Consider the following 13,561-nt stretch of genomic DNA (forward strand, 5'->3'; position numbering starts at 1 on the left):
ATTCGGATCCTTAGGAAGTTGACTAGGGAGAAGTGCCTCAAGTTAGTTTTCCTCGTGAAAACTAAATGCAATAGATTTAGAATGGATGAAGTGAGAAGATCTTTAAAGTTTGATGCTTGCTTTGATGTAGAAAGTGTGGGACTAAGTGGGGGCATAGCCCTCCTATGGAAGGAGGACTGAAAGTTCAAAGTTGTTAATTATACTCAATGGCATATAAGTGCCATGATCACTGACAATGATGATGGCAATCCCTGGCTATTCACTGGATTCTATGGGCACCCTAACACAATGAAAAGAAAAGGTAGCTGGGAACTCCTCAAGATGATCAAACCTGAGCCAATGACCCCTTGGCTGTATGCAGGAGACTTCAATGAAGTACTACATCAAAAAGAAAAATTTGGAGCAGATGCTATAGGCAGATTGAAAGCTTTAGATTGGCACTAGAACATTATGGAATCAGAAACATACCTTGTTCAGGACAAAGGTTCACCTGATCAAATAATAGAAGAGGAGGAGGTTTTACTAAGGAGAAAATAGACAGGGCAATGGCTAACAAAGTATGGTTGGAACATTTCAACCTAGCTACTTGCAATGTGCTAGCAGCTGTAAAATCTGACCATTCACCACTCCATGTTAGCATACCATACCAAACTAAAAGGGGAAACAAGAGGCAAAGGGTTTTCAGGTATGAGGTAGCATGAGAAGTCAGAGAGGGCAGTGGTTCAATGATAGAGAATGCTTGGAAGAAGATGGTAATGGGAGAAAACATTGCTGAAACTATGAGGAAAAAACTAGAACTTTGTCAAAAGGGTCTCATATCATGGAAAAATGACTTAAATCAAAAAGAACAATAGGGTCCTAATCAAATCAGGGCCCCAATCAGTCAACTGCAAGACACAGGAGGTGGAGATCACATAGCACAGATGCAGGAAATGCAAAGAAAGCTGAGATTTCCCTTGCAGAGAATGATATGAAATAGAGGGAACGTGCAAAGCAACACTAGTTGAGACATGGAGATCGAAACACTAGCTACTTCCATAAGCAAGCAACTAAAAGAGGGAAGGTAAATTCCATCAAGTCCATAATTGGTCCAACTGGCAAGGTAGCAACTGAGCAAGAGGAGATTGGTGCCATATTCACAGGTTTTTTCTCAACTCTGTTCAATACATCTTTGCCTACAAATATTGAGTCCTATTTGTATGCCCTTTAACCAAAATTCACAACTAAAATGGAGGCCTGCCTAATGAAGCCATTCACTGAGGAGGAAGTTAAGAAGGCAATGCTCCAAATGAACCCACTAGGGTCTCCTAGCCCTGATGGGTTTCCTACCCAATTCTACTAGAAAAATTAGGAAGTGGTGGGAAAAGAAGTGTGTTGTTTTGCCTTGCATGTCCTGAATCAAAAGGGCTCCTTGAGTGAGGCGAATGACACTTTCATTTCCCTCATCCCTAAGGTTAAAAACCTAAGGAAGGTAGCTGAATATAGGCCTATAAGCTTGTGTAATGTTCTGTACAAGGTGGTTTCTAAAACACTAGCAAATAGAATGAAAATGATTCTACCTCAACTCATATTAGTGAACCAAAGTGCGTTTGTGCCTGGAAGGCTCATCTCAGATAACACTCTTGTAGCCTACGAGGTACTCCACTCAATGACATCGAAGATTAAAGGGAATAAAGGTTTCATGGCTCTCAAATTGGACATGAGCAAGACATATGACAAGGTTGAATGGGTTTTTGTGGAAGCTGTGATGACCAAACTTGGTTTCCCTTATCACTTGACCTGATTCAAAGGTGCCTAAACTCTGTGTCTTACTCAATTTTGGTTAATGGAGAACCTCAACAGAATTTTACACCATCTAGAGGTATTCGACAACGGATCCCATTTCCCCATATATCTTTATTTTATGTGCAAAAGCCTTATTAGCAATGCTACAAAAAGCTGAACAGATGGGGAACATCACTAGTGTCCCTATTGGAAAAGGCCCCACCATAGTGAGTCATCTATTCTTTACATATGACAACTTACTTTTCTATCAAGCTTCTCTCAATGAGCTCTCAAAAGTCATTGCCATTTTGGACAATTATGAACATGCATCGAGCCAATTGCTTAATATGGACAAGTCGTCAGTTTTCTTAAGTAAGAACACAAAGAAAGAGCTGCAGACACAAATCTTACAACTTGTTGGTATGAAATCCACAAGCACTTTTGATAAATACCTTGGTCTACCTACAGTATTGAGAAGAACAAAAGTAGCTACTTTTCACTCTCTCATAAACAGAATTTGGTCTCAAGTGGTGAATTAGAAAACAAACCAGCTATCCACTGTAGGCAAAGAAATCCTCCTTAAGGCAATGCTTCAAGCCATTCCCCTTTACTCAATGGGAATGTTTCTCCTCCCTGAGTCCATCACCCAAAAACTAAACCAAAACCTAATTAAAACCCTAGCCAAAATAAATTTTCATCTTCCAAAAATGACTCTGAGTGAATAGTGCACGGCTACATTATTGCTACAGTAACTTAGCCTCTTGAAACCCTAGTTCAACAAAATAAAACATATGTGGACCAAGCATCTTCAAGCCCAATTATTCTAGACTAATTCATATAACTAATAAAAAAAAAAAACCCTTTTAATGAGTTAAATAAATTCAAAGCCTCAATCATGTAAACTTAATGATAGGCTCAAATAAGAAATCCTTAAATCCTATGTCATGTTGTTCATAGCTCGTATCACGTGGATCAAAACTCGATCTTCATCCTTCAAGCCCATCTTGAATGTTGGGCTCTTGCTAGACTCATCCCAAGACTAGGTCCATCTTAATGCCCATCATTCTCCCTCTCCTCAAAATGATTCTGCCTTGAATCTTTACCTACATCAAAGGAAAAAGATAAAAATATATATATATGTATATTGAAAGTAGCAGACATATTATACTCACCTAGAAGATCCACTTTATATACATTATTATTAATTTTTTCAAAAATTTGAAACAGTCCATCTCCTCGAGGATGCAACTTAGTCTTTGTATGGGTTGGGAATCTTTATTTGTGCATGTGAACCCAAACTCAATCTCTTGGTTCAAAGATGACACGTTTTTTCCCTTTATTAGCTTGGAAAGCAACTCTTTCATTCTTTTAGGCAATTTGAAGCCGTACCCTCTCATGAAGTGACTTCACTAACTCCGCATTTTTTTGGTCGTCCAAGCTACTCCTGCCTTCAACAAGTAAAGCATCAAATCTAAAGGAGTAGGGGAATTAAATCCATAAACAATTTCAAAATGAAAGTATGAAGTAGTAGTATGCATGGTCTTATTATATGAAAACTCTATAAATAACAAAAAATCCTCCCAAGTTTTAAATTCTTTCGAACAGCAGTGCATAAAAGCTGAGTTAAGGTCCTATTAACTACTTCAGTCTGGCCGCCAGTTTGTGGATGACAAGTAGTGAAAAATAAAATCTTAATACCCAATTTTTCTCATAAAATATTCCAAAAGTAGTTAAGAAATTTAACATCTCTATCAGAAACAATACTCCTAGACACACCATGAAGTCACACTATCTCCCTGAAAAACAAGTCAGCTATGTTTGTGGCATTATCAGTTTTATGACATGGAATGAAATGTGTCATTTTGCTAAATATATCCACAACCACAAAAATATAATCACTATCCCTTTTTGTCCTAGGCAGCCTCAAAACAAAATTCATAGATATGTCTACCCATGGCTCACTAGGAACAGGTACGGGTGTATACATCTCATGTGGCAAAACCTTAGATTTGGCCTTTCTACATGTAATGCACTTACCACAAATGCGATTAACGTCTCTTTTCATCTCAGGCCAAAAGAAATGTTCATGCAAAATGTCTAAGGTTTTCTTGATATCAAAGCATCCCATTAATCCCCCACCATGTGCCTCATGCACCAATAACTCACGCATAGAATAACTGGGCACACATAGTTTGTTTTCTTTAAATAGATAACCATCATGCTTGTAAAACTTACCAAATGCCACCTTATCATATGCCTTATACACATCAGAAAAACCAGCGTCATCAGCATAGATGTCTTTCACATATTCAAACCCAAGCATTTTGGCACTCATAGAAGTAAGGACATACCTTCGAAATAATGCATTAGCAGCAATGTTCTCCTTACCTTGTTTGTAACGGATGACGTATGGAAATGTCTCAATGTATTCCATCCATCTAGCATGCCTCTTATTCAACTTACCTTGATCCTTGAGATGCTTCAATGACTCATTATCAGTATGGATCATAAATTCCCTAGGCCACAGGTAGTGCTACCACGTCTCTAAAGCACGAACAAGAGCATAAACCTCTTTCTCACAAGTAGAGTACTTCTAGGACGCCCCACTTAGCTTCTCACTGAAGAAAGCTATGGATCGCCTATCCTGTATCAAAATGGCTTCAATCCCTATTCCTAATGCATCACATTCAATCTCAAAAACTTTGTTAAAGCCAGGTAATGCTAACACAGGTATAGAGCATATCTTTTATTTAATAGTAGTAAAAGCATTCTCTTAATCAGCCTTCCAATGAAATCCAACATTATTTTTAATTACTTCAGTGAGTGGTGCAGCAATGGTACTAAAGTCTTTAACAAAATGTCGATAAAAGCTAATTAAGTTATGAAAGCTTCTTACTTCCGTGATGCTCTTAGGCATTGGCCATTCCTTGATGGCCTTGACCTCTCTTCATCCACCTCAATACCTTTTATACTAACAACATAACCAAGGAAAACAACTTTTTCCATGCAAAAGGTAAATTTCTTAAAATTAGCATAAAATTTTTCACATATCAACACATTAAACACATATCTCAAATGCTCAATATGTTCATTTAAGTCCTTGTTGTATAATAGGATATCATCAAAGTACACAACCACAAACTTGCCTATGAACGCACGTAGGATATGGTTCATTAATCTCATGAAAGTACTAGGCACATTTGTAAGTCCAAATGGTATAACCAACCATTCATAAAGCCCATACTTAGTCTTAAAAGTAATTTTCTATTCATCACCATCTTTCATTCTAATTTGATGGTACCCACTTTTAAGATCAATTTTACTGAAAATACATGAGCCATGCAATTCATCAAGCATATCATCTAATCTAGGAATGGGATAGTGATACTTTACCTTAATATTGTTGAGCACCTTGAAATCAACGCACATTCTCCACGTCCAATCCTTCTTTGGCACTAGTAACACTGGTACTGCACATAGGCTCATACTTTCCCTTATGTACGCATTACTCATCAAATCTTCAACTTGCCTCTGAAACTCCTTTGTCTCCTCTGGATTACTCCTATAGATTGGTCGATTTGGAATAGCAGCTCCAGACACAAAATTAATCTGATGCTCAATGCCTCTAATAGGTAGCAACTCATTCAGCATCTCCACTAGGAATACATCATCAAACTCCTGCAACAAAGAAACAGCCAAACTAGGAAAAGACTAATTAGTTTCATCAAGATTAATATAAGACTCTTTATAGACAAGAAAAATCATTGGGCGATCTACTAAGAAAGCCCTCTTAATCTCACTCTCTTTTGTATAGAAACTCACTTTTGTCTTTCCTTTTCTCTCCGCAGGCTCTCTTTCATTTCTCTCTCGTGGCTCTACTTTTTTTCCTTTACTCTTAGCCACCTCTCTATTTTCTTTTTCACTATTTCTTTTCGGCTCATTTTCACTCTCAGCCACTTCTCTATTTTCTTTTTTGCTTAATCTCTTTTTCACTTTTTTTTTTTTATCACTCTCACTTTTACTTATTCTTTTTTTATCACTCTCATTTTCACTCTTTCTTTTTTGAGCAACCTCACTTTTTAGTTTCAGTTGGTCCTCATAGACCTCTCTTGGAGTTAAATGAGCAAACTTGATTATTTTGCCCTCCTTTACAAAGCTATACATGTTCTTGACTCCATCATGTGTCACACTCCTATCATACTGCCACAGCCTCCCCAACAAGATATGGCTAGCATGTATAGGCACAACATCACAAAACACCTTATCCTGATACTTCTCAATTGAAAAAGTAACTAACACTTGTCTATACACATTAACCTTACCACAATCATTCAACCATTGTAACTTGTATGGTCTAGAGTGTTTCAAGGTAGGTAAATTCAATTTCTCAAATAAAGTAGTGCTAGCAACATTAGTATAACTCCTCCTATTAATCATCATGCTACATATATTATTGTTGATGTGGCATCTAGTAAGGAAAATGTTCTCTCTCTATTGCTCTATATCATTTATTTTAATTTGTGTACTAAGAGCGCGCTTGGCAACAAGAAACTCACAATGCCCTTCATTCTCATAATCATGTTCAATACTAGGCTCACGCCCCCTCTTATCTCTCCCACCTTGCAAATTTATAATCAATGTACCTCTTTGATCCATCCTATCTCTCACTTCCCCCAACGCCAATTTCAACCTTTCAAATTTTTGTTACATGGACTGCAACACAAAGAATGAATTTTCTGCCACCCCCTTCGATGTTAAGTACCTATTATGAGACATCGTAATTTGCTGCACAAAAAGAATGTTAGTGATAAAAACCTCACGGACTCCCTTACATATTTACACTTAAATAATAGCACTCCACTTATATTTCACTCTTAATTGACTTTTTTCCCAATAATAATCTCACACTCTCTTGCATTTTACCTCAATAATTTTCCCGCTCAAGTTCTTTAAGAACTAGTTGAACTATATCAAGACAACCAACCTTGTATTATTCCAACCAATAATTAGATCCAATAAACAAGAACAAGAAATAAGGAAAGAATAAAATGATACGAGACTCAAGAAATTTATATGAGGGAAAGAGTAATTACAAAACAAGATATCAACTATAATGATATATTCAACCCCTTTGATGATAAGGTTCAATCAATTTTTTTTTCGAATTTTCTTTTCTTTTCTTTTCCTTTCTTTTATTTTATTTTCTTTTCTTTTCTTTTCTTTTCTTTTCTCACTAATTCAATCATAAACAGCAATATTCAATTATGTAAATCAAACAATTGAATTCAAACACACAAGAATTGACAAAAGTAGAAGGAAACAATGAAACAGCTTTCTGAGCAATTAACAAATTTAGAGATGCAAGAAACCCTAGAATTTTAAAACCTTAGATGATGTAAATTTTGGCCACCCTAACAAATCCTAATGACAAAGCAACTTTGGCAGCCCTGGGGTGAAGGAATTTCAACAGCCTCAATTCAAGAAACCAAAACACAAAGAACCCTAATGATAGAATAATTCGGTAGCCCTAGGAACAAGGAATTTCGGTAGCCTTCCTTCTTCTTCTTCTTTTTTTTTTTTTTTTTTTTTTGCAAACCTAGAACAATGAAACCCTAAAATTAAAAATGCAATAAATAAAAGATAGAATCAGGAAACCTAGCTCTGAATACCAAATGATATGAACCCGCAGGAATGAAATCTCTTGAACCCACAATCAATTTGAAGACTCACACAAGAAAGCCAAAATCAAGTCAATGGATGGAAAAATCTACATCCGTTGAGGAACTAGTTTCAAGAACCTAAATTATATTAAAATCTAGACCTATTAAAGAACTTGTCTCAAGAACCCAGATTATAAGGAGGAATGCCACAAATGTTGTGATTTACCTTTGATAAGTTCAAAAGTTCATTCAAGAACAAGAGGAGATAAACTCAACTCACAATAAATAAAATTTCTCAAATTTCATAAATTTCTTAAAATGAGGCTACAAAGAGTATTTAAACCAAAACTTAATTAAAATCCTAGCCAAAATAAATCCTTATCTTCCCAAAAAGCCCCTGAGTGAATAGTGCACAAATACAGTAACGCTACAATAACTTAGCCTCTTAAAATCCTAGTTCAACAAAATAAAACATATGTAGACCAAGCATCCTCAAGCCCAGTGATTCTAGACTAATTCTTAAAACTAATAAAAAAACCCTTTTAATGAGTTAAACAAGTTCAAAGTCTCAATCACATAAACTTATTAATAGGCCCAAATAATAAATCTTTAAATCCTAAGTCATGTTATTCATAGCTCGTATCACGTGCATCAAAACTAGATCTTCATCCTTCAAGCCCATCTTGAATGTTGGGCTCTTGCTAAACTCGTCCCAAGTGAATTGCATCAATCATTGCATTGCCTCATTGATCTTTTTGGCTCTTGACCTTGTAATTGACCCATCTGGAACTTGCAATAAATCTTTAAGACTAGGTCCATCTTGGTGCCAATCAACGTCGCTCTCCTAGAGTGTCAGTGGTACCCCCGAATAGGTATGGGTTTCCTTCTTGTAGTTTTGATAATTTTATTTTAGCTCTTACTACTGCATTGTCCAATTTTGATATTCTCACATCCTAATCACAAGCTGCCAAGCATGAATGTTGGTGACAAGCCATGCAAGAAGAAATCGTCGCCCTAGAGGCCAATCACACCTGGGACGTTGAGCCTTGTCCTTCCACCATTATTTCTCTAGGTTGCAAATGGGTTTACTCAGTCAAGATTCGATCCGATGGGAGTTTGGATCGTTACAAAATTTGGCTTGTTGCACTTAGGAATAATCAAGAATATTGTATCAATTATGAAGAGACCTTTGCACCTATGGCTAAGATGACTATTGTTCGTACTATCCTAGCTCTTGCTGCTTCCCATGACTAGCCACTACATGAGATGGATGTCAAAAAAAATTTTCTTCATGGGAACCTTAAAGAGTGTATTTATATGAAGCCACCCCCGAGATTGTTTTCTTCATCGACTTCACATGTGTGTAAGTTTCGTCGCTCCCTTTATGGTCTCAAACAAGTTCTGAGAGTCTAGTTTGATAAATTTTAAACTGTTTTATTACAATTTTTATTCAATCAAAGCAAGTATGACACTTCCTTGTTTCTTCAAAAATCAAATATGGGTATTGTTTATATTGATAATATTGTGATTACTAGTTCCGATTCTACTTTACTTGGCCAGCTCAAGACTCATCTCTCAGAATCCTTTAATATGAAAGATATTGGGTCTCTCATATATTTTCTTGGTCTTGAGGTGCATCGTAGTCCAATTGGTATTTCACTTAATTAACATAAGTATGCTAGTGACCTGGTGCCTACAGCCGGCCTGCAGGAGGCCACCTCTATTGATAATCCCATGGAATTGAATATCAAGCTTTGCAAAAAGGAGCATGACTTACTTGTTGATCCCATTTTAAACCGGAAGTTGATGGGTAGTCTTGTCTACCTCACCATTACTAGTTTGGACATTTCCTTTGCAGTACAACAAGTCAGCCAGTTTCTTTAGACTCCTCATTATCTTCATTTGGCTGTTGTTCGTAGAATCATATGCTACATTTAGGTCACTTATGCGCGTGGCTTATTTTTTCCTACCAGAAATTCTCCTCGCGTTGTTGCATACAGTGACACTGATTGAGCTGGTTATGCTGATACACGTCACTTTATCACTGGTTGGTGTGTCTTCTTAGGTGATGCATTGATCTCTTGGTAGAGTAAAAAGCAAGATAGAGTTTCTGAGTAATCTATAGAATTTGAGTACTGGGTGATGTCTCTTACTTGTTTCAAAATTATTTGGTTTCGAGGTTTACTTACTGAGCTCAATCTCCCTGAGACCGATCCTACCCCTTTACATGTCGATAATATGAGTGCTATTTAGATCATGGCCAATCCTATCTATCATTAGCGCACAAAGCATATTGAAATCGACTGTCACTCTATCCGTGAAGCCTTTGAAGCTCATGTTATCACTATTCCACATATTTCCATTGAACTACAAATTGCTGATATCTTTACCAAAGCTCTCACTCGCCATCGACATTGCTTCTTAAGTACAAAATTGATATTTGTTGATCAAACATCATCAATTTCAGGGGGGTTGTTAATGGACAACTTATCTATCCATAATTATTGTTTCATTATTTCAACTTTCCTTATTTTACTTATGCTTATACAGTTAGCATACAATTTCGACAAAATATAGTTTCCATATATAGGGCTAGAATCATTTGAAAATTTACATTCTTTTCATATATAGCATTCTTGTAAAGTCTATATATAATATACAGAACACTCAAGACCAATGAAGAAGGCTATTATATACAAACTTGACACTTGCCATAAGTGACAGGAATCCATAATGGTCAGGAGGACCAGATACTCTAGAGGAGCGGCACAAGGGAGTAGGTGGCAAGGCAAGAGCGAAAGTGGGCAGCATTGGAAGTCTCTGCTGGTATACCATGCATGGCGTGAACCTTTCAACCTGAGTACTAGGAGCACTAGAAGTGACATGAAAAGAAGGTAAGAAATCAAGGGAAGGCTCTGGTAATAAGACATAGGAAAGAACCATTGATTTTCAAAGAAGAGCACATTCCTTGAAACACGAACCTGATTGGAGTGTGGATCATAACATAAATAACCTTTTTGCGTGACACTATATCCCAAGAAGGCACAACGAATGGATTGGGCAGACAGCTTGTTTTTTTTTTCCTGGTGGGGGAAGATGTAAAAAACATACACACCAAAAGTGTAGAGATTTTCATAGGTAGGATTGTGATGATGAAGCTTGAAATATAGGGACTCGAAATCCAAAACTTGAGAATGAAGTCTATTTATAAGAAAGGTTGAGGTGGTGAGTGCTTCTACCCAAAACTTAGGAGGAACAAAAGACTCAATGAGCAAGGTCCTGACAATATCTGAAAGATGACGATTCTTTCATTCAACTACTCCATTTTGTTGTGGAGTATATGGACAAGAACATTGAGTGATAATAGCTTTAGATTGCAAGAAAGATTGGAACTCAAGAAACATATATTCCCCACTCGAGTCAGACCGAAGAATTTTAACAGTAGCTAAAAATTGAGTGTCAATAAGAGCTAAGAACAGCTTGAACATGGGAAAAACTTCTTATTTGTGCCGCAAGAAATAAACTCATGTATATCTGTTTTAGTCATTGATAAAGGTCACAAAATATTTGTATTGGGCATGAGAAATGATAAGACTAATACCCTAGACATTACTGTGAATTATCTCAAAGTTGTGGGTTGCTCTACTTCCTTCAGAAGGAAAGGGTAAAGTCTTATTTTTGCCAAGTTTACAAGTTGCACAATCAGGAAACATAGTGGAAGAAGAATGCTCTTTACTATTCAATAGACTAGATTTCAACAAATAAGATAGAACCCTAGATTAGGATGACCAAGGCGCTAATGCCAGATTTCATTTGACACGTTAGACTCATTACAAAGTAAAGATAGTACAGAGAAAGAAGGTAAGCTGCGCGGAACAAGCAATTGCAGAGAAAAGAGACGTCTGTGCTTAGGCTCCTTCGCTATCAACTTCCCTAACATCTGATCCTGCACAACACAACCTCCGTGAGTAAAGTGTACATCAAAATTTTGGTCCACAAGCTGGCCAACAAATACTAAATTCACAAAGAGATTAGGTGAGACAAGAACATCCTTAAAGGAGGAATATATATCACCAACTACCGCAATGGTTAGAGCATTAACATTGGTTGTTTGAATATATGATCAGCAACAATATTATTTGATATTATTTAACCTATGGAGTGAATTAGTCATATGATTAGAGGCACCCAAGTCTAAGATCCAAGAGGTAGATGAAGAACCAGTACCTTAAAGACCAAATGCTGAAAATGCACTCATAATCATTTCTTGCACAATCTCTCGAGTTAGAGAAGATGCTAGAGGTTGTAAAGCAACATCAAAAGTTGTAGCAATAGCAGCAGGAATAGCAAGCTGTAACACACTAGAAGTAATAGTAGCATGATTGGCCTTGTTGGAGCATGAAGGATGAATAGGACACTCATTAATTATGTCCCCTGGCTGCTTCTAGTAGTTAAAAATTTTCTGAGGATAGTGAAAGGCAATATGGCCATATTTCTTACAACTACAGCACTGTGTGATGCTCATGTCATGACCCTTCCCTTGCCATGAGCATCATAGGCAACTAAGACAGCATTAGAAGCAACACGAGCCTACTCCATAATATTCTAAGTATTGAGACATTGTTCCTCATGCAAGAGTTCTCCAAAACAAGCCTCCAAAGTCTGAACATGATCTCTATTTACTAGAGGCATGAACAGATTCAAAGTCAGGCTGCAATTTCATTAGAAATTGGTCTCTTTGGTTAGTTTTGTGTACGTACTATATTGCCACCAATCCTTCTGCATAGACCTTGGATGTAACAAGGTCTGAATAATCATTCCACAAAATCTGAAAACCATAGTAGTACTCTTGAACTGATAGATCCCCTTGGGTATAGTTAGCAATGGCCAACTCAAGCTAGAAGCGCCTAGCATTGTTGTCTTGGTTATAGACTTGCTTGAGATAATCCCACACAACCTTTGCAGACCTATGAGGACGCAGAGAAAGAATCATATATGGCTCCATAGAACCAAGAATCCATGACATGATTTGGTTATCTTTGGCAGCCCCAACTACCTTGTCAGAACCTTCTGCAGAAGATCCCCATTTGCTACTACCACCTATATGGCCCCACAGCTCCTTACCCTTGAGAAATGTCTCCAATTGAAACTCCCAAGTAGAGTAATTTTTGCAAATGAACCTAACATAAACATTATCTGACTTCTCCATAATCACCGAGGCTATAATTGAGAGAGCTAGGACTGAGATTTCTTAGAGATTAGCTTTGATACCATAACAGAAGGGTTTGAAATGTTTTCTCTTCTGAGAAGGTCTTTCATTATATAGGCAAGACTACCAGCTATACAAGGTCTTGTATTAAGCTGTACATGCTAATCATAGAGTGATCCTAGGTAGCTATATATGGTAAGCTAGCTAGTTACATAGAGTGATCCTAGGGAGCTATACATGGTAAGCCAGATCTCCTCTCCTATTTAGGAGAGTATATACAGCCTAGATTAATGAGTCAATTACAGCTATTACTCAATAGGAATTTATCTACTAACACGACATAATTTATGCCCTTCTACTGGCATTTTGTGCATTGAAGGTTCATTTAAATAAAATTTATTAGGCCAAAGGCACATGGCCTGATAGGTATAATCTCAAGCCTTTAAAATGGAGATCTTGAGTTAAAAACCCTCTCTCCAAATTATCAAAAAAATATTACTAAGAAATAACAAAATGTTTGTAAGAAATCAAATTTTTTTGAATAATTATAATAAAATTAATTGTGAGAATAGTTGACATGGCTTAACATGAGGAAAGGAAATGCTTTGAAAATCCATGCCTTTTTATTTCATACTTCTTCGCTTCTTTTGTTATTATTTTCTTTTCTTTTCAAAAGGTTACCTTTTAGGTATGGTGTGCCTCTGATGCCAATAACTCTGTTCCTATTAGAATGTTCAATTATGCATGCCAATTGTGTTGATGCAAAATCCATGGTTGGTTTGTCACTTTTCTTGGACAGTTCTCAATCACTCACTGCAGCCGAGTATTTCACTTCTTTTTTGGTGTTTATTTTTTTTATCCTAAATTTTTTTAAAACATGTAAATACAGCAAAAGAGGCAGTAGGAGCGAAAGAAACCCCTTGTGGTG

This window comes from Carya illinoinensis, chromosome 4 (assembly GCF_018687715.1).
Source record: "Carya illinoinensis cultivar Pawnee chromosome 4, C.illinoinensisPawnee_v1, whole genome shotgun sequence".
Taxonomy (NCBI): Eukaryota; Viridiplantae; Streptophyta; class Magnoliopsida; order Fagales; family Juglandaceae; genus Carya; species Carya illinoinensis.